Below are 21,780 nucleotides of genomic sequence, written 5' to 3'. Positions count from 1 at the left end.
ACAGTAAAAACGATTATTTTCATGGTTGCCCTTATTCAAGTGTTAAAAGAAAAACAGTTTTAAATTTTAGATTAATGAGCGTAACAAGAAGCGTAACAATCACCTATTACACCACTTTTCTTTTGATGTAGAGGTTTTATCATATCGATCCAGTTGAATGTGTTATTTCAGCAGCTCCGCCATGGCTAGATATTATCTCATGACGCTTCTTTTGAAGGCAGATAAAAAATAATATATATGTTCCTTACAACACTCACTAACTCTCTAGCGCAATAATTACTTTCTGTGTATGTAATCAACACATATTTAATAAATTCATAATTCATAGTTCATAATTCCCTACATTTATTTATATATTTGACTCTTTTTTTTTTCAAAATTATTTGTTAGAGTGGTTAAAAGTAAATTTATAAATCGCGAATATGTTTGAAGAATGTTCAGTTCGAGTAAACAGAAAACGTTTCGCTTCTGTGTGTGTGTTTTTTCTTAAAGCATCAGGCTATCTGTTGAGCCCAAAACGTTTCGCTTCTGTGTGTGTGTGTGTTTTCTTAAAGCAAAGCCACATCAGGCTATCTGCTGAGCCCACCGAGGGGCTCGATCCCCTGATTTTTAGCGTTGTAAATCCGGAGACATACCGCTGTACTAGCGGGGGGTCGTTTCGCTTCTATATCATACGCTACCAGTCTTGTTTTTATTTGCAACGTTTAAGCCACTTACTGAACGTGTTTTTGACATCAACATTCGACGTATTTAGCCAAGACCTTTTTGCATCCAGTGCGCAAGGCCTATAAATAAGATGTTTATTTTCAATGTATAAGGAGGCACTTACCCACAGGCCCGGCATGGCCAGGTGGGTTAAGGCGTTTGACTGGTAATCTGAGGGTTGCGAGTTCGAATCTCGGTCGTACCAAACATTCTCGTTGTGAGGGTGTTATAATGTGACGGTCAATCCCACTATTCGTGGGTAAAAGAGTAGCCCAAGAGTTGGCGGTAGGTGGTGATGACTAGCTGCCTTCCTTCCTGTCTTACACTGCTAAATTATGGACGGCTAGCGCAGATAGCCCTCGAGTAGCTTTGCCCGACATTCAAAAAACACACACACGCACTTACCCTTAATGTTTCGCCTGCGATGTGCCAGGCATGTATAGCTAACTGTTCTCTTCAATTTTGTTTGTTTGAAATTAAGCACAAAGTAACACAATAAGCTAATTGTGTTACGCTTTCTAGCGTTCTAAGTCCGCAAACATATCGCTGTGCCACGAGAGAGCTTTTTGTATCTTCAATGTGAGGGACTTAGTTAAGATATTTTTTGTCTCTGATCTGTAAGGCACTTAATACAGATTAATACAGATGAAGAAAACAGAGCTTAAATGTTAAACGAGAGCAGGTTACCAAAACTGTGAACATTTATACTGTATTTAGTTCAAATATAAAAACTGTTTATAACGGTTCATAAAAACGGATTATAAGTTTAACTGCAATGACGTATGACATGCAGTAACGTATTAAAATATATTATTTTATACAATTGTACCTAAATGACTGAAAAAACACATTTATCTTCCTCTCATCATGTGTTTCATTTAAAAAAAATTAAAAAACACAGGTATATTTTTGTATTTTTTTTATTTTTTACTTATGCTATCGAAAATTTACATCAAGATCTGAAGATGTTACGTTTTAGAACGGAGCGACTACCACAAAGCAGGCCATCAAAATGTCCATCTAAGCGTGGTTATTGCATGTTTAAAGTTTTGACACGTTCTTGCAATAGACATTTTATGTCGTGTATTTTATGGGGCTATCTGCGCTAACCGTCCCTAATTTAGCAATGTGAGACTAGAAGGAAAGCAGCTTCACCACCCATCGCCAACTTGTGGGCTACTCTTTTATCGACGAATACTGGGATTGACTCTCACTTTATAACGCTCTGACGGCTAAAAGGACGAGCCTGTTTTGTGCGACGGGGGTTCGAACTCGCGACCCTCGGATTACGAGTCGAGTGCCTTAACCACCTGGCGATGCCAGGCCTTCATATTCACTCCTTTTATCACTTTTAAGACTTGGGGAACGTTTAAAATATTTTAAGTATCCGAATTATGACCACAGATGTCTCTTACCAAACCACTCAAAGTTCACGTTTCGTCGAAATATGATTGGTGCGTGGCCCAATGGTTAGCTGGTCCATTGCCGACGTACCGTTACAGCAAAAAGAAAAAAAAAATCACGCAACGCACTTTCTGGTCGTGGGTGCGTTATAAGCGTGATAGTCAAATCCCACTATTCAATCAAATGGTAGCCCAAAAGTTGGTGGTGGATATGACTGAGTAGCTACTACATCTCTAATTTATCAGTTAAAAATGAGGGACATCTAGCACAGATAGGTGTCTCTTTGCATGAAGATACAAAAGAAATCATATCCTACGTACCTTAACAAAGGATGTGATAAAATTCCAGATTGTGTTCAGAAAGACATAATGGAATACACGAAATTTATGACCTTTGAAAATAACTAGATACTAACAACACGAAATATACGTGTTGATCCTAAATTCGTGAACTGGAGAAAGCGACTAATTTGTTTAAACAAGATAAAAGAAAGTATTGGTAACGAACGTAGCCTACAAACGTTCATGACAAATGCAGAATGAATTTATTAGATACACTTACTATTGTGAGTGAACTGCTGTGCGAAGGTTTGTCTTTGAACACGCCTTGAGAAACACACACACACACATATATATATACAAAAAAGAACCTTAAATATCTTCCACGCAGATTGTAACTGTTTGACAAATGAGCAGCTCGCTGCATTGGTGGGGAGTGAAAATATAGAAATAAACGACGCTGGTTCAACCTAACCAGAAGGAATCACAAACGTCTGTACCTCGATCAGGTAATAACAGATGCTTTTACACCTGTTTCTGTCCTGGATAAGAACGCGTTTCGCTTATATAAGGTACATCTCAAAAAACATACACGTAAGGAAACGAGTTTGTTTGTTTTTGGAATTTCGCACAAAGCTACTCGAGGGCTATCTGTGCTAGCCGTCCCTAATTTTGCAGTGTAAGAATAGAGGGAAGGCAGCTAGTCATCACCACCCACCGCCAACTCTTGGGCTACTCTTTTACCAACGAATGGTGGGATTAACCGTCACATTATACACCCCCACGGCTGGGAGGGCGAGAATGTTTAGCGCGACGCGGGCGCGAACCCGCGACCCTCGGATTACGAGTCGCACGCCTTACGCGCTCGGCCATGCCAGGCCTCGAGAGGAAACGAGAAAGAAACAAAAATGAATGTTTTGTTTTTGTTTTTCACGTTTCTTGAAGTTTCTAAACATTTCTTACATGAAAAGAACTAAAACAAATTAGGAACAAATTGTGTTTTTGCTTCTTCTGGATCAGATGGTCTGAGGTTTGAGTTACCTGTGCCTGTGAACACGCTATGGGAGGAGAGACCTATAAATGAGACGTCGGTGGGTACTGCTCACTGATTACCATTTTTTTTGGTCGGCAGTTTGAAATTGTAGATGACTATGCTTGAATGTTGGGCTTCCTAATTTGACCGTTTAGCACATACCTACGTCTTATGATGATAAACATCGAGGTTTGATACCCGAGTTGGCAGAACATAAATTGTGTCACTTTGTCCTCATCAAACGAAACAAACTTAGGAACCTCGCGTGTTATAGTGATTAGCGTATTCGGATAGCGAATCGCAAAGTCTATGATTCACGCCTCTTTGTCTCTTTGACTTTTTTAGGGTTATGGGCACGTTATTACACTGTTTAACGAGACAAGAGAACCCTAAGAGTTGACAGTGGGTGGTAATGATGGGTTTCTTTCGAGTTTATCAGCTAAAAATTAGAGGCAGAAGAAGCGCACGTGCAAATTTACCCACAGTTCCAAGATAACCACACGAAACACGCGCATAACATTACCAAATAGTTACTATTTTCCCCGTGCTTTCTAATTTGATATAATCGTTTGCAGGTGTTGATGCATTAATCCTATAGAGACTATTTCTTTAGGGTCAAGAATATGCTTAAAATGATTGCAATCTGTTTTGATTCGTTACATTTCCTCAACGCTGTAGTGTAGACAACAATTACACTAAGCCTAACCAGTCGAGCTAGTTCTCACAAAATCCGTTAGTTCACTGAATATTGTAATCTTGAAACCGGCATGACACGATCTGGTGGTTAGGGCAGTCGACTCGCAATGTAAAGGTCGTAGGTTTGAATCCAGTCCCCGTATACGCTTGACCTTTCAGTCGTGGGGGCGTTATTATGTATCTATCAATCCCACTGTTCGTTGGTGAAGAGTAGCCCAAGAGTTGGCGGTGGGTGGTGATGTCTAGTTGCCTTTCCTCTAGTCTTACACTGACAAATTAGGGAAGTCTAGCACAGATAGCTCTCGTGTAGCCTTGTGGGAAATTCATAAACAAACGAAAATTTTGAAAAACCTCGTTGCTTAGAATTTTATTGTTGTTGTTGAGTTTTGGAGGGAAAGCAAATAGTAAGTAACAACTAGCGTCATCTCTTGGGCTGATTTAATCGAATACTGGGATTTGACAGAATACCAAACGTGACCCCGGTTTTAGTTTAGTTCAAGCCTTGGCACCTCTTTACACTATTCTGTTGAGATTTTAATAACATAAGTAACGTTTTCATATTATTCATTTAAACAAGATATTCGTACCATTTTAAGAGCAAATGAATATCCCTTTCCATGGTTGGTTTTTGAATAAGAAGGTCGAAACCGCTCAAAAATCGAGCATTAATGTTTGGTTTGTTTATAGTTTCTCGCAAAGATAAACGAGGGCTATCTGTACACGTCATCACCATCCACCGTTAGATCTTGAAATATTCCAACGAATAATGGGACTGACCGTTACATTATAACAACCCACGGCTGAAAAAAACAAAAACAGGCATGTTGGTGGAAAGGGGGATTCAAACCCATGACCCACAGAATGCGAGTCGAAAGCCTTAACCACCTGGCCATGTCGGGGCCCTATTGATTTTGACCTGATAGAATGGGCATTGACAGTCTCGTGTTTGGTTGTTTGTTTCGGATATTACCTTAAAGCTACTTGAGAATTATATGCCTATGTCCATCTCTGCTTTTAAACTGAGAAACTTAGATGGAAGGAAGCTTGCAGCACTAACCGTCAAAACTTGGACTACTCTTATCTAACCGTGAGCCTCAGCTTGCGAGTCGAGTGAGGTATTATTTTAAATGATGCCAAATCACACTTATATTTTACTCTGGTTTTCGAAATGTTGTAAACCTATCTAGTATTACCTAAAGAGATGGAAGCCTCTCACACAATTTAAATGTATTTTTGTTTCACATTTCATATTTTATTAATCAAATATATGTTGTACATTTATTACTCTGTTCGCTCTATCACAAATTACACACGGTCTGACATGGCCTGGTGGTGATTTGGGCATCGATTCGCAATCTTTGGTTTCTAGGTTCAGATCTCGACGCCAAACAGCGTTGGCTTTTCAGCAGTTCTGTTTAATAGATGTTTTATAAGTAAAAAGTCGGAGGCTAGGAATTTTTACATTGTAGAAATTTTAGGGTGATTTCATTTCTACTTTAAGGCTGCATAGAATTCACCACGATAAAGACAAACTTCATGTTCAACAACTAAAACTATATACAAACAAATGGCCTAAGCATGGGCAACCCAGTATCACCAGTCCTAGCCAATATTTTTATGACACAAGTTGAAACACAAGCAATTAACACAGCATTACATCCACCACTATGCTGGTACAGATATGTAGATGACACGGTTGCGGGATTCAAATCTACAGAACACATACTTAATTTTTTTCAATCACATTAACTCTATACATCCCAACATTAATTTCACATATGAACAGGAAGAAAGCAATCAAATATCATTTCTTAACCTCAAAATTACAAGAACCGACACACACTTCAAAACAGAAATCCACCGAAAAATCACCCACACTGGACTATACATTCCTTGGGACACAGCACATGAAACAAAACAAAAACTCAACATACTAAGAAACCAAATAAACACAGCCATAAAACTATGCTCACCAGATAAAATTAACGACAAATTAGACAAAATAAAACAATACTTCATCAACATCAATAAGTTTCCTCCACAAACCGTAGAAAACATTATACGCACACACCTAGACAGAAAGCAAAATCAACCAACAAAAGTAAATATATCTCAAGAATCAAAAAATCACGAAACCATATACTGCTGTATACCATATATTCCTGACATCAGCAAACAAATAACCAACATTTGGCAAAAATTAGTAACAAAATATGACATTCCAGTTAATACCAAATTTATTAAAAAACCAGGCACAAAACTGAGGTCTATACTATGTAAAAACTACACTGACAAACACCACACCAACATTATTTATAAAATACAATGTGATAACTGCCACGACTTCTATATTGGAGAAACAAGTAGAAAAATGGAAACCAGATTCAAAGAACATAAAAAAGTCACCTTCACACATTTTCGAACACTGCAAGTCAAATAAACACAACATAACCATAGAAAACACTCAAATACTAAATAAAGAAACAAACATAAACATACGCAAAATTAAAGAAGCCTTACTTATACAACAACGTAAACCCAAAATAAACCAATATAAAGGAACGCCTTTATACCTACATTAATATAAGAAAATAAATAAAATTATATATTCAAACATCTAATACCGCCCTCTACATTTCGACACTCAGTTACACAACCCCTTCCAAACATGTGGTCAGCTTCCGGTCAGTTACCTCTTTCTTTGTGAACCTGACGATGACCGAAGAAGGTCGAAACGTTGTTCGCTCTTCTACGTAAAATATTTTCTCAACCCAAACGAGCCGTTTTTACATATATATTTCTCTACGTGTGGGTTTCTCGACATCACTGATATATACACACTAATGAAACGAAACATTGGTCTTAAACATCTATTATATGTGTACAAACTATCAAACAGAAATTTCTGATAATAAAATAGATGAACTTTATGCAACACTGACTTTTGGTTTTCTTTAATTAAACACTTAACTTTTCGCTTTATAGTTTTTTCGGGAGTGTTCACTAAAATACAAACCGAAACTGAAAGTACAAAACTTCAAATTGTTTAAGTAGTAAATTGTACAAAAACTAAAAGGAAATTTAGTGTTATTTACTTGTATTATATGTATAGAAACTTACAAACAAATAAACTCTGGTTTTAAACGCCTATATTATACATAAAAATTGAACAAAAGTTTGGTTTATTGTTAGTGTTGGTAAGAACAAAACTACACAATGTGTTGTATGTGTTAAGCCTTTCACGGGTATTAAAATATGTTTTTTTTTCACCATCGAAAGCCTATAGACTTACTAAAGCAGAAGTTAGATGTTTTTATGAAACGTTTTTGAATAAACAAACGTTTCTTCCAAAGAAACTACCTATAAAATTAACTCATAATTTCAATTTTTCTATCCATAAATGTAAACCAAGTTAACATATCCCTTACACCAAGTATGAGCGCCAATTGATATATAACTAAATTATTAGAAAAAGCAAGTGACTTATACGTGATATATTACAACTGAAGACAATATTAAATAATAGTAAAACAGTATATTCTACAGAAACATACCATTGGTTGTGGGTTCACAAATAAATATAAATTTTAAATACATTTTAGCACAACAATCGTTCGTGTATAAATTATAATAGGAGTGTTTGTGTGTGTGTTTTTTCTAAAAGCAAAGCAACATCGAGCTATCTGTTGAGTTCACCGAGGGGAATCAAACCCTTGATTTTAGCGTTGAAAATCCGTAGACTTACCACTGTACAAGCGGGGAAATATATAGTAGTGTTAACCAAAAACATATAATCAGAACTAAAATGAAAGTTTTTTTACAAGTTTCTTGTTTCTGTGTTTTTTAAATATACGCAACACAAATAAGTTGTACCATTTTAAACATAAAATACAAATAAGATAACATTACACAATAAAAAGTTTAACGACTAGACGTGTACTTTTATATTAAGTTTTTATATATATTTAAAATTTAAAAAAAAATTGTGCAAGTTAAACGTTGTTTTGCCTACATTTTAAAATAAAACAACACCCATCTCTAATAAAACAGTTAAAGCTTAAAGAACTAGTTTTCACTAATTTTAAATAATGTTTCAATTTCTCAGATTTCTTGATGATTAAAAACACTCGAGAAGATGTTATATGTACATATTTGACGTCTTTTTTTAGACGCACAGTTCTGGATAAAAACATAAAACTAGAACTTTTTCTCGGATTTCCTGCTCTGCCATTGACAATAAATATATCTACTTTGATACGTTAGGCTAAATCTGATACAGAAATTGTACATAAATACATTCCTCGTCTTCGAATAACACCGAACTACGTATTTTGTTAAGCCGTTTTTAAACCTTGTTTGTCGTCTGTCGTTCGAAATGATAAGAAGTAAAACTTTAATGACTTAGTTTCTTCGAGTGCAGAGGCTGATAATTAGTTAGAATACTTTCAGTATATTCACTAAATCTTCCTAATTATCTAGTCCACTGAATCATCACGTTTTGAACTCTTAATAAATCAAAAGTTTCTGCGCCAATCCCTCTGGAAAGAGTCGAATACAACACGTTACTGGTGAGTGTTACTGTTCTTTTCGTGGATTATATCTCCTCGTGCGTTTGTTTCTTAAGGCGTTTTGCTTGCGTCATAAAGTTTCTCGAAAGGAAAGACGGTAAAATGTTTTGATACCCGCGGTGGAATGAACGAAGATAGCCCGTTATGTAGTTTTGCACTATCAACAACATAGCTCAGAACTGGAATTTTCAATTTGAACGGCGTCTAAAGCGCACGTGAGCTATAAACCCTTAGGCGAGTGGCTCTCCTAAGTTTCGGGTGCAGCTCAATGATAGTTGAAAATACGTAATACCTTATAATTTAAAATAACCTTTAAGTTCATAATAAAGAAGATGTGAGAAAGTGTTGAAAGTCATATCCATATAAATTTGGTATTGTTCCATTATTATGGACTTAAACTTTGTTATAGTTTTATGAACTCACACGCGACAAGCTAACTACAGGGTGATCGGAAAGTCACTGTGCACTTACATATTTATTAACAAATATTTTTCAATATAGAATACAGGAGGCAAATATGAATGACAATTGTAAACAATGTTGAAAGTGACCCCGTTGGCATCAATACAGGCCTGGATCCTTCTTATTTTGTTTCTAAACACCGCTATCAGTTGCTGGCGTGAAATGAACTGAATGAATGCTGTTATACATAACTGCACAGTGGCTTTCTGAACACCTTGTACTAGGCCACACCCAGTTTAGAGCCATTGATAATTCACTAATGTGCATCACAAACGTTAATGACATCAAAAAATACCATGAAAATATAACCAGTTGATGCGAAGCTAGAAAACGACGTCTAATGGCATCACTTAGACTGACTTCTAAAATTATTTTCAAAATAAGTATTTATAAATAGGAAGATTAAATTTTCTTACAGAACCACTCTAAATTAGTTGATAATTTAACCTTCTAGCTAAATAGCTTTCAAGCAGAATTAAGCAACAAGAAAATGAAAGAATCCAAAGCAATAACTGAAACACAAAATTGTACAGGGAAAAAAAATTCCGCATACGTATGATAAAGTACATGACGATGTCACAGACTTGGAAACAAAATGTAAGCCTAATTAATAGAAAAATACAAGCAAAACTCCTAGAAGCTTCAAGATATTACTCGGTAATTTCACTTTAACATACACACTGAATAGACCGGGCATTTTTACCACAATACTAGAAAAAAGGTTAAAATAATTATTCACAAAATAACACAGTTTTAAAGTTGACTACATAATGGTACACATTTAAGAATTTTTCATAAACTCTCGAATATAAAGTAAAGTGTGGTCTTGTGCAAAGTAAAGCTAATATTTCCACTCTTAAAAGGAAGTGTTGGTAGAAGACATGATATTAAAAAAAGGTTATCTATGTTTTACATATCCTCTTAAGGTAAATGAGATAAACTTGGCCAACAGCTGGTCTGTTTAGGAAATTTCACAAATCTCTGCTTAAAGTATATCTATTTTTAAGTTGATAGGTAAAAAGAAGAAAGCCAATAACAACTCACGAGCTACTTCCTCAATCCAGTAGTAGGATTTAACAGTTGTTCTTATAACACTGCCTTGATCCCAAGGTACAGAGCTGTGGCTGAGGGACTCCAGTCGTTGGCCCTCTGACTCACAGTTCAGCATGCTGACCTTATACTAAGGCCGTGTTTTAATTAATTGTGTTAACAGATACATTTCTTGATGCATATAAACAGGAAGTCTTAAGGAGCTTCACAGATTATAACTGATTTATCCAGGTTTATTAAAGTAATTACCCACAGGCCTTTGGATTTGTTAGGCATAGTTATGCAAAATCGTTCTTTAAGAAGAAGAGATATTAGAAAGTTTAGTCAACTATAAAATAACTATATTTCTTGCATAATTTTTAGAAGGTGCCCTCCATGTCCAGGTGATTAAGGCACTCGACTCGTAATCTGAGGGTAGTGGGCTCGAATCCCCGTCACACCAAACATGCTCACCCTTTCAGCTGTGGGGGCATTATAATGTGATTCTCAATCTCATTATTCGTAGGTAAAAGAGTAACGCAAGAGCTGGCGGTGGGTGGTGATGACTAGCTGCCTTCTCTCTAGTTTTACACTACTAACTAAGGGACGGCTAGCGCAGATAGCTCTCGAGTAGCTTTGTGCGAAATTCAAAAACAAACAAAACAAATAATTTTAAAAATACAAATTATACAGGCTGGAACCTTAGTACCTGCTACATTAGAATTTCTATATTTGTTATAAAAAATTGAAAAAAAATATTATGAAGATCAATACTTAGGACAGATGTCGTGCAGGGGAGCAAGTGGTTAATTTTTCTATCAAATGAAAAAAAATCACCTACGTGATAAAGACTTATTCTTGCATGCTATAAGTAATTTAAAAATAGCAGTAAGATGTGGACTAGTTTTGACCAATAAGTTATGAAAAAAAATGGTAGTACACTATAACCTGACCTCGAATGATAAGTTGTAAAAAAGTAGTGCTACAGTAGAATGTGAATAGTCTTCAAACAATAAGCTGCAAAAAGTGAACTAACTTTGATTGTTTTGGAATTTCGCACAAAGCTACTCGAGGGCTATCTGTGCTAGCCGTCCCTAATTTAGTAGTGTAAGACTAGAGAGAAGGCAGCTAGTCATCACCACCCACCGCCAACTCTTGAGCTACTCTTTTACCAACGAATAGTGGGATTGACCGTAACATTATACACTCCCACGGCTGGGAGGGCAAGCATGTTTAGCGCGACGCGGGCCGGAACCCGCGACCCTCGGATTACGAGTCGCACGCCTTACGCGCTTGGCCATGCCAGGCCAAAACTAACTTTAAACCATAATTGTTTGACTTTAGAAAGTTGAAACGCTTCCTTAAGATTTCTTTGTTTAGTTTGTTTTAAGTTTTGCGCAAAGCTACACGAGGACTATCCGCGTTAGCCGTCCTTAATTTAGCTGTGTAAAACTAGAGGAAAGGCAGCTAGTCATCACCACCCAGCGCCAACTATTGGGATACTCTTTTACCAACGATTAGTTGGATTGACTGTAACTTTTAACGTCCCCCCAGCTGAAAGGTGCGAGCATGCTTGGTGTGATGGGGTTTCGAGCCCGCGCCCCTCAGATTTTGTATCGAGTGCCTTAACCACCTGGCCATGCTTGTCCGCTTCCTTAAAAAAGAGTATATACGACACTATAGGTTCTTTTATCGCTAGCTTTATACATATATATATATATATACTTTATAAATGTATATTTCAATGTTGATGATAGGTCAAAGTAAACCAACTAGGCTAAATTATTAACATCTACCAAATAAGATTATTAATCACCTTCAATTTAACTAATAATTAAACATTGAAGATAAGTAGACGAGCCCTGATGTATTTCATGTAGATTACAAGATAGACACTCGTAACTTCGTAAAACAAATTTGCTTTGAATGCTGAGTTGGTACTATTAAAGGCACTGATCATATTGTGATATCAGTTAGGGACGGCTAACGCAAATAGCCATGGTGTAGCTCTGCGCGACATTCAAAAAACAGACAGACAGACAGATAAGGCGGTTTAAATTCGGTGGTTTGAATGAAGTCCACAGTGTGATTCCAGTTTTAATGTTTCCACAGTTGTTAGTTAGGACAATTCTGTGTACGTTTGTTATCAACATAAAAACTAAAACACTTACCTGTACTATTGAAACTAATTTGAATATTAAATACCACCATCGTTGCGCGTGTTATTATAGACCCGGATTGTTTATAATTGATAGTAAAATTAAATATAATATAAAGTGTGTGTTTTCTTATAGCAAAGCCACAGCGGGTTATCTGCTGAGCCCACCGAAGGGAATCGAACCCCTGATTTTAACGTTGTAAATCCCGAGACATAACACTGTACTAACGGGAAGCTAGATAATATAAAGTAATTTGAGTTATGAAACCATAGAAATTAATAGGAAGATTAGATCATTCTGGCCGCAAATTAAATTATGTTCTATCATCAGTTGTTTCTATTCATTATTATTAAGGAACCCTGGATATCATGTCTCTCTTCTATTATTTCTATAAATACGTATAATTTAATTATCCTTTTTTTGAGGAACAAATTAATCGACTAAATTGTATTATGTAATCTTCAGTATTCCAATTATTACTGGACTAAGCCTTTTATTTAATTATATACATATTTATAGGCTTAGAGTGTTGTTATTGTTTTCTTTTCTGTTCGGCTGCTTCTGTGTTCGTGGTAACTAAACTTAACCATATTGCAATAAAGTAAACACTTACGTTCTGCCTGGTGAAACTTGTGTACATTAAATTATTATTCGACTCAGAAGTCAGTTGACCATAGTATCCACTGGATACTTTCATCGATTTGCTTGATAGTTTCATTAGTTTTAATATAAAAAATCATTAAAGTGCGTAGCCCTAACCCCTTCGCAACTACTATACCCAGATTGGGTTCATTTGGTTTGATCGCCGAGCAATTTTCTGGAGACGGAGAATAATACGTTTTAGTCTATTCCTGCTCTGGATAACAGGTTGAAAGTGGGATTACTTCACACCTTATCCAGGCTTTTAGTCTCTCGGTAAGTTTGTTTGTTTGTTTTTTAATTTTGCGGAAAGCTACTCGAGGGCTATGTGCGCTAACCGTCCATAATTTAGCAGTGTAAGACTAGAGGGAAGGCAGCTAGTCATCACCACCCACGGCCAACTCTTGGGCTACTCTTTGATCAACGAATAGTGGGATTGACCGTCACATTATAATGCCCCCACGGCTGAAAGTGCGAGGATGTTTGGTGTGACGGGAATTCGAACCCGCGACTCTTGGATTAAGAGTCGAGCGCCTTTTCCACCTGACCATGTCGGGCCTCTCTCTCTTTTTTATGACTCGTCCCCAAGGGCTGGAAACATATCGTGCCCCGTTCATGAATAACATAATTCTACAATTTTAATCATATGCTGTTTAGGTCTATCAAGCTTTGGTTGTATTAAACAATTTTATTATATTATATAATGTTTAAGTTAGAAAGTGCATAATGATTTATTGAGCTAAAATATCCTTCAATGACGTTCATAACGACTAAGTAAATTAAATAATGAATAATGTAGGCTCATGATAAATAATACGCGACTTATATCAAGCTTTATCCACAAATCATAGTGGCTATTTTTATATAATATGATCCATCATAGCTCACTGAGACTAGAAGAGTACATACGTTTCATGGCTAGATCCAAAGCGACATTTCATGTCAGAGCTCAGCGTTTCACTTTTTTTTTTTTTTTTTCCAAGGCACACATCTGGAACCAACAAAAACTACGGGCGTTACAAAAATAATTGTATAATTCATAGCAAAGTGAGAATAAACCAGACATACATAGGTTCCCAGAAAACAGTAAGTGGAGAGTAAAATGTTTGGCAGCTGTAGCTTCGTTTAATCATGAGACCTAATTTGTCATTCTGGCGTAATTTACTGTAATAAATTATCTTTTTAAATAGTGCATAACGGTTAATTGGTGGGAGTAAAGAACATTCTAGAGCTTATAGAAGCAAACATAGGAAATTATAAATCAGAAAAGTTGACCAATAAAAGATAAATAACTGCTTCAGAGATTTAAATATATAATTAGATGAGAGGTCCTTCTGAATCACTCAAACGGGCTAGATGTAGGAGCACGTGAGCAGGAGCTAAACCTTAAAAAAAAAATGTCGAAGTTGTGCTCAGAGCACATGTCGGGCTAATTGGTCTTTGGAAATAGTTTTTACGTATGGGTAAATTATGTGTTCGAGTTGTACTTTGCACAAGTTTGTTTGTTTTCGAATTTTGCGCGAAGTTACCCGAGGGATATCTGCGTTAGCCGTCTCTAAGTTAGTAGTGTAAGACTAGAGGAAAGGCAGCTAGACATCGCCACCAACCGCCACCTCTTGGGATACTCTTTCCAACGAATAGTGGGATTTACTGTAACATAATAACGTCCTCACGGCTGAAAGGGTGATCATATATGGTGTGACGGGGATTCGAACTCGCGACTCTCGGATTACGACTCGAACGCCTTTATCCACCTGGCCATGCCAGGCTAACTAGACGGAAGGCAGCTGGACATTGCCACCCACCGCCAACTCTTGGGATACTCTTTCCAACGAATAGTAGGATTGACTGTAACATAATAACGTCCTCACGGGTGAAAGGACGGTCATGTTTGGTATGACGGGGATTCGAACCCGCGACTCTCAGATTGCAAGTCGAATGCCTTAACCACCTGGCCATGTCGGACCGTTTACTCAAGTAACCTAGATAAAACATTGTTTGCATGGAGCATCTGTTTAAAATAAACAGAGGAAGGTAGCTAGAAAAATTGAGAATAAACTAACCGATAGGATAGCAAGGGTAAAGACGAGTTTAGGGATAGAAGATTCAGAGCTTAGCAAATTTTAAAGATACGTCTGTCAGGTTTAAAGGGAACTATAGCAGTACCAAGAAGAAACTTAACTGCTATTATTAGAAGTAAACCAGAAGAGTTCCAAGTTCTGGTTGAAATAACGTAGTGGAAACTAGTGACACCTGGTTAAACTGGAAGACTACTAATGATAACAGTTATTCAGTTGTCAAATGTAATGTCAGAAAAAAAGTGATTAATGTGAAAATATATAACGAGGTCAGAGTCGCTACTAATAAGAACACTGGTGTAATAATTCTGGGATTATTTTGTTTGTTTGTATTTCGCGCAAAGCTACATGAGGGCTATATGCGCCAACCATCCCTAGTTTAGCAGTGTAAGGTTAGCCGGAAGACAGATATTCATCGCTACCCAACACCAACTCTTGGGCTACTCTTTTACCAACGAATAGTGGAATTGACCGTTACATTATAACGCCCCCCGGTTGAAAGGACGAGCATGTTTTGTGTGATAGGGATTCGAACTCGCGACCCTCAAATTAAGAGTCGAGTGCCTTAACCCACCTGGCCATACCGGGCCAATAATTTTGGGATACTTTAATTTAAGACGTATTGATTTAGATTATTTGGAGTCAAAACGCAAGGATGATAAATTTCTTTAACATATTTTAAGTTTTTTTTTTTAACATACCAAATTGTCAGAGACCCTAACGGGAAAAAATGCTAATTTAGTTAATTAGATATGATTATGAGTGTTGAATTACGAGGACACTTGGGACAAAAAATAATCATTTGAAAATAAAAACTAGGTAAGATTTTCTTCCTCGTGTTGAGATGAAAACATATGAAATTTGAGTTTTTGATTTTCAGAAATCTGATTTTGGTATCAAGAGAAAGAAATATTTATAAGTACTGAATTGTGGAAACGAGCCAGTAGATGACTTGAAACAAAGTCGGGACATTTTAGAAAATAAACTTTTACTTTAAGATGGACACGTTTCTAAGCCTAAATGAAGGATAACAGAGAAGATCTAGTTAACTGGTCTAGTAAATACGTGAAATAGACGATTAGGCACACGTGAGGTGCGTATAACAAGTTTCAATTGGCAGATAAGTCTAAAGGTTTATTGAACAGCAGGTAATTACAAAAAGTCAAAAGAGCTTGAAAGAAAACAGCTGGACGATCGTGTTAAAACTAAGATTGTTTGCAAATATATTTAATACAAGGAAGATAATAAACTGAAAGTTTGGCTCGTAAAGGATGTTGAGGACAACGTTATGATTGAGGACAATGGGATGGTTGAGGACAATGGGATGGTTGAGGACAATGTTATGATTGAGGACAATGGGATGGTTGAGGACAATGTTATGATTGAGGACAATGGGATGGTTGAGGACAATGGGATGGTTGAGGACAATGTTATGATTGAGGACAATGGGATGGTTGAGCTTTTGAACTTCTGCGTTTCTTCTCAAGAAAATAATAGTAACACTCCTCAACCAACACACTATGGCGAATCATATAAGTATTGAGTAAGATATATTGAGAGATTGAAAGTAAGTAAAGCCCCAAGATCGAGAAAAAGTCCCAACTCCCATATCTGAAAATGAATCAAAGTTAAATTGTAACTTTAGTACATAAGTAAAGAGCAGACAGGAGCCTGACTGGAGGATCTTTTTATGGTAAAAGAAACATTGTAATGTGATTTGTGTAATTACGCGATTAGTGTAATTACGTGGTTTGTGTAATTACGTGATTTGTGTAATTATATCACAAATGAAAGAGAACAGGGATTAACTGAACCAAAATCTTTTATATTTACTTGTGATTTCGACGATGGAAATCAAGTTGGTTTAATGTACTTACATTTTCGAAAAAGCTTTTCGTAAGGTACCTAACAAAAGATTTCCTACAAAAATTTTCATCAGTAAGGTTTGAGTAGGAACTAGTTCATTGGATTGTATGGTGTATGGATAAGAAAGTAAAAATTTGTCATCAGTTGAGCTCAGTGAAAATGAATTCTTGTTGTTATTTAAGTATCTTGGGTATTTTTCTTTTTTACACAACTGAATTATTGTTATTATTTAAGTATCTTGGGTATTTTTCTTTTTTACACAACTGAATTATTGTTATTATTTAAGTATCTTGGTATTTTTCTTTTTTACACAACTGAATTATTGTTATTATTTAAGTATCTTGGGTATTTTTTTCCTTTTTTACACAACTGAATTATTGTTATTATTTAAGTATCTTGGTATTTTTTTCTTTTACACAACTGAATTCTTGTTATTATTTAAGTATCTTGGATATTTTTTCTTTTTTACACAACTGAATTCTTGTTATTATTTAAGTATCTTGGGTATTTTTTCTTTTATACACAACTGATATTGATAGGTAAAGTGTTACTAATTAGTTTACTTTACTAGTCTACTAACTGTGCTCTTATCAATATCAGTTGTGTAAAAAAAATTATGTTTAGGATCAGTTAGGCTTAGTAAATCAAATTTGCCCTGTTTAGTTTGAGAGTGACTTAATTAAATACGTACTAGGTATTAACACAATGCCTCTATAACAAACTGCCGCCATCCTTAATTTTGAAGCACTGGACAAAGATAAGGTCGACAGTCAAAAGCACCCTACCCTTCACCCTGAAGGATTCATCGACACCTTTATATTGCACCCACAACTTAAAGTACCGGGAATAGCTAGCGATTACGAATCGAAACTGGTTTGATGATTCCACGCTCATATTACCTGAATAACACGTGATATTATGCCTTATCTAGCTTATTTGTTTGCTTCTTTTTTCGTGCAAAGCTCCACGAGGGCCATCTGCGCTAGCCGTCCCTATATTAGCAGTGTAAGACTAGCAGAAAGGCAGCTAGTCATCGCCACCCACCGTCAACTCTTGGACTACTCTTTTACCAACAAGCAATTAGATTAATGTGATTTTGATTACGAGTGGAGCGCCCTTACCACGTGGCCATGCAAGGTCTTCTCTAGTTTAGCAGGAGCCAAGTGAACGAATGACATTTTATTTTAAACAACAGGGTAATTTGAATGTCAAGTTTTAAAGAGACGAAAGTAGCCAAATAAATATAATTGAAAACTCAACTTACGAGTTGTGTAGTTTACAGAGTAATGTAGAGAGCAAGCTAGTAGTGAGAAAGTAGAACATGCCTTAACCATACTTTTATCGTCATTTTAACTTGTTACGTTCATTTGCTGTTACGCACATAGATTCTCAAAGGAGAATTCTCTCTATGTTCTGCCCACCACAAGTATCGAAACCCAGTTTCTGTAGTATAAGTCCGCAGACATAACACTGTGCCACTGTGGGCCTAATTTGTTACGTCCTGTCCCTCGGTGGTACAGCGACAAGTTTGAAGACTTACAACTCTAACATCCGAGGTTCGATTCCATACAGTGGACACTGCAGGTACCCCGATGTGGCTTTGCTCTAAAAACAGAACTGTCCTGGTAAACTGATAAATAAATTATCATCTGTCAGTGGAAACAATAATATTTTCTCGACTTCTAAAAACGTCTAAAATAACTATAAGTTTTACACGATTCCGTTAACATCTGACATGACGTCACTCATAGTTAAGAACATGTTGCAACTATGTACCTGTGTATACTTTTTAATTCTTTTAACACAATAGTATTGTTTATTTTGAATTTCGCGCAAAACTGCCGGAGGGCTATCTGAGCTTGCCTAATTTAGCACTGCAACACAAGAAGGATTTTTGTTTGTTTGTTTTGAATTTCGCACAAAGCTACTCGAGGGCTATCTGTGCTAGCCGTCCCTAATTTTGCAGTGTAAGAATAGAGGGAAGGCAGCTAGTCATCACCACCCACCGCCAACACTTGGGCTACTCTTTTACCAACGAATAGTGGGATTGACCGTCACATTATAACGCCCCACGGCTGAAAGGGCGAGCATGTTTGGCGCGACGGGGATACGAACCCGCGACCCTCGGATTACGAGTCGCACGCCTTAACGCGCTTGGCCATGCCGGGCCCACAAGAAGGAAGGAAGCTAGTAATCACGACCCACTGCCATCTCTTGGGTTACATTTTCAACAACGAGTAGTGGGATTTACCGTTACTTCGTAATGCTCTCACGGCTGAAATGGAAAGCATATTTGGTATGACGAGGATTAGAGCCCACAACCCTCAGATTACGAAAAGGGCGCCCTATCAAACTAGCCAGGCCGGGCCACACAAGAATTATCAATATGCGAAAATAGATCAAATACAATAAAAAACAACAACCTATGACTCAGTAATACGATTGCGAAACTCACGAAACGACTATTTAGTTTAGTATACAAATTAAGAAACTTAGGAGACAGGCCTGTAAAACGATTGTTTATTTGAAATTGACGAAAGGAACTTACATCGTGATAAAAATTACACTACAATTATAATTTTTGTCTGACGAAAAACGTAAAATATGTCCGAGTTATTTTTATCTCAGGCCAATAGTATCGTCATGTCTTAAGGAACAAACATTTTGGCACATTCAAGCGCTGTTGGCAAATTTCTTTGAAATAGTTTCTACATATCTTCTCTCTTCTGGAGTCCCAGTCGGAAACAAAAGGAGAAAAAAAAATTCACAGTTAAAAACATTCACAGTTAAATTTATATGTTAACAGATGTACACGATTCTTTTTGGCACTGTTTTAAGATTTGCAATTTAAAACGGTTAATAAAATAGAGGAGTCTTGTCTGTTTCTTTCAAAATAAGCAAAAAGCTACACGGTGGACTGACTATTCGTGCTCTGCCCACCACGGGTATCGAAATCCGATTTTTAGCAGTGTATGTTTGGAGACATATCGCTGTGCCACTGGCGGACAACATAGAGAGAAAACAAAACAACTTTTTATAAGTGTGTGGCTGTCGCTATGTCCGGATATTCACAGTTTACTCTCTATACTTTACCCACAGCATATGTGGAAACAAAGTTTTTTTGCGTCGTAAGCCTGTAGTCTTACAGGCTGGTTTCTAGCTTTGTTACTGCTTTGGTTTACGTATTTAATTCATACTTTGTAGTATGTTAACCAGTAATTTACTGGCACATCCTACAAGTGAAGTGATTTAGCTGGAATATAATTCGATCTCCAGAAAAAACAACAAAAAACATTACTGTAAGTTTGATAATAAAAATGATGCGTTTTTTTCTATATTTTTAACACAAGTTCTTTATTATAATTTTTGTCTTCGTTAATAATTATTCTACATAGTACTAGAAATTAAAAAATATTTTTGTTTGTTTGCTGTATACTACAGTCACATTGGACCATCTGCCTTGTCCATCGCGGGGAACAGAACCCGGAGTTTAGCATTTTAATTCCATAGACTTAACGCTGCCCCATTTGTTTGAGAAACATATACTGAAGCTTTACCAAAGGAAGTGGACCTTTAGCAGTTTACACAGTATACACACTGACTAGTTTCATTACTTAGTTTCGTTTGTTTGTTTAAGATCAACGCTTATTGAGTTATCTGACGTGTCACCGCAGGGTATCAAGCCCCAGATTTTAGCGTTATAAACTTACTGGTGACTCACAGGGCGACTCGATATTTGATAAGCATCGACATTAGCAAGTTTAAAGAATGAGGCTTAACAATTATACAACGATCCTGGCTTTCAATTGTGTAGTAAGTCTAACAGTATTCCGATTCTACAGGGTGTTCGGAGAGTCTTGTTTGTTTTGAAATTTCGCACAAAGCTACTCGAGGGCTATCTGTGCTAGCCGTCCCTAATTTAGCAGTGTAAGACTAGAGGGAAGGCAGCTAGTCATCACCACCCACCGCCAACTCTTTTACCAACGAATAGTGGGATTGACCGTCACATTATAACGCCCCCACGGCTGAAAGGGCGAGCATTTTTGGCGCTACCGGGATGCGAACCCGAGACCCTCAGATTACGAGTCGCACTCCTTAACACGCTTGGCCATGCCGGGCCACGGAGAGTCAATGTGCAGTTTGTCTGTTAATAAATATATAAGTGCACAGTGACTTTCCGAACACCCTGTAGTTAAAACGAATGAAGATAAATAAAAAAACTCTGTGGTGCTTTTCTTTATAACCAAAACTACTAGCGATTTAAATCTAATAAAAATTAATTGAGTAGTTTCTTTCTCATTTGTCTTGCGCTCGTAAGTTAACGTAGTAATATTTTCTTTACACGGTTTCATTTTTCTATATGTTGTTTGAAACTTGGATCTGGTACATAGAGTCGTGGATTGGAAACCGGCCATATTTGAGCTTTTGCGGTGAAAGATTTTATGAAATGATGTTAAGCGTTTTAAATTGATACAAGTTTCCAAAAAAGAATTATAATAAATATATTTCAAGCTTCACAAAAATGTTGCAACGCCATCTTTGGAATTGGAATTTTAAACTGTCATCTAATATGACGTATACTTGAACTTTCAAGAATGACAGGCTCAAATTTTGAACTATTAAACTAATGGAAGGCAGTCCGATCAGCAACACATAAGTACTGTTCAGATTTATATCTCAATAATGGAGCTAAGTCTGTCACTTATATAACATGTCCACAACTGAGAGTGAAGAGACTGTTTAGTGATATCATGACTCGAACCTTGGATCCTGCACTCCAAAGTCCCGCACACTTATCCCTAGGAGAAGCTTTGTCCACTATAACATACTCACTGACAAATAAGCCAGAATTACAGCACCTAT

General features: G+C 36.7%; 1 long non-coding RNA gene across 2 annotated transcripts in view; it reads right to left on the bottom strand.

Moving 5' to 3' along the window:
- Window positions 1–19,419: 19,419 nt before the first annotated feature.
- LOC143246607 (uncharacterized) overlaps window positions 19,420–21,780 on the bottom strand; it is a 50,203-nt gene continuing 47,842 nt past the window's right edge. For both annotated transcript variants that reach the window (XR_013026069.1, XR_013026068.1), the window contains one exon: window positions 19,420–19,643. This is a non-coding gene — a long non-coding RNA (uncharacterized LOC143246607). The remainder of the gene's footprint in view (window positions 19,644–21,780) is intronic.

Source organism: Tachypleus tridentatus, chromosome 3 (assembly GCF_004210375.1).
Source record: "Tachypleus tridentatus isolate NWPU-2018 chromosome 3, ASM421037v1, whole genome shotgun sequence".
Classification (NCBI taxonomy): Eukaryota; Metazoa; Arthropoda; class Merostomata; order Xiphosura; family Limulidae; genus Tachypleus; species Tachypleus tridentatus.
This window is presented reverse-complemented; position numbering and strand designations above follow the sequence as displayed.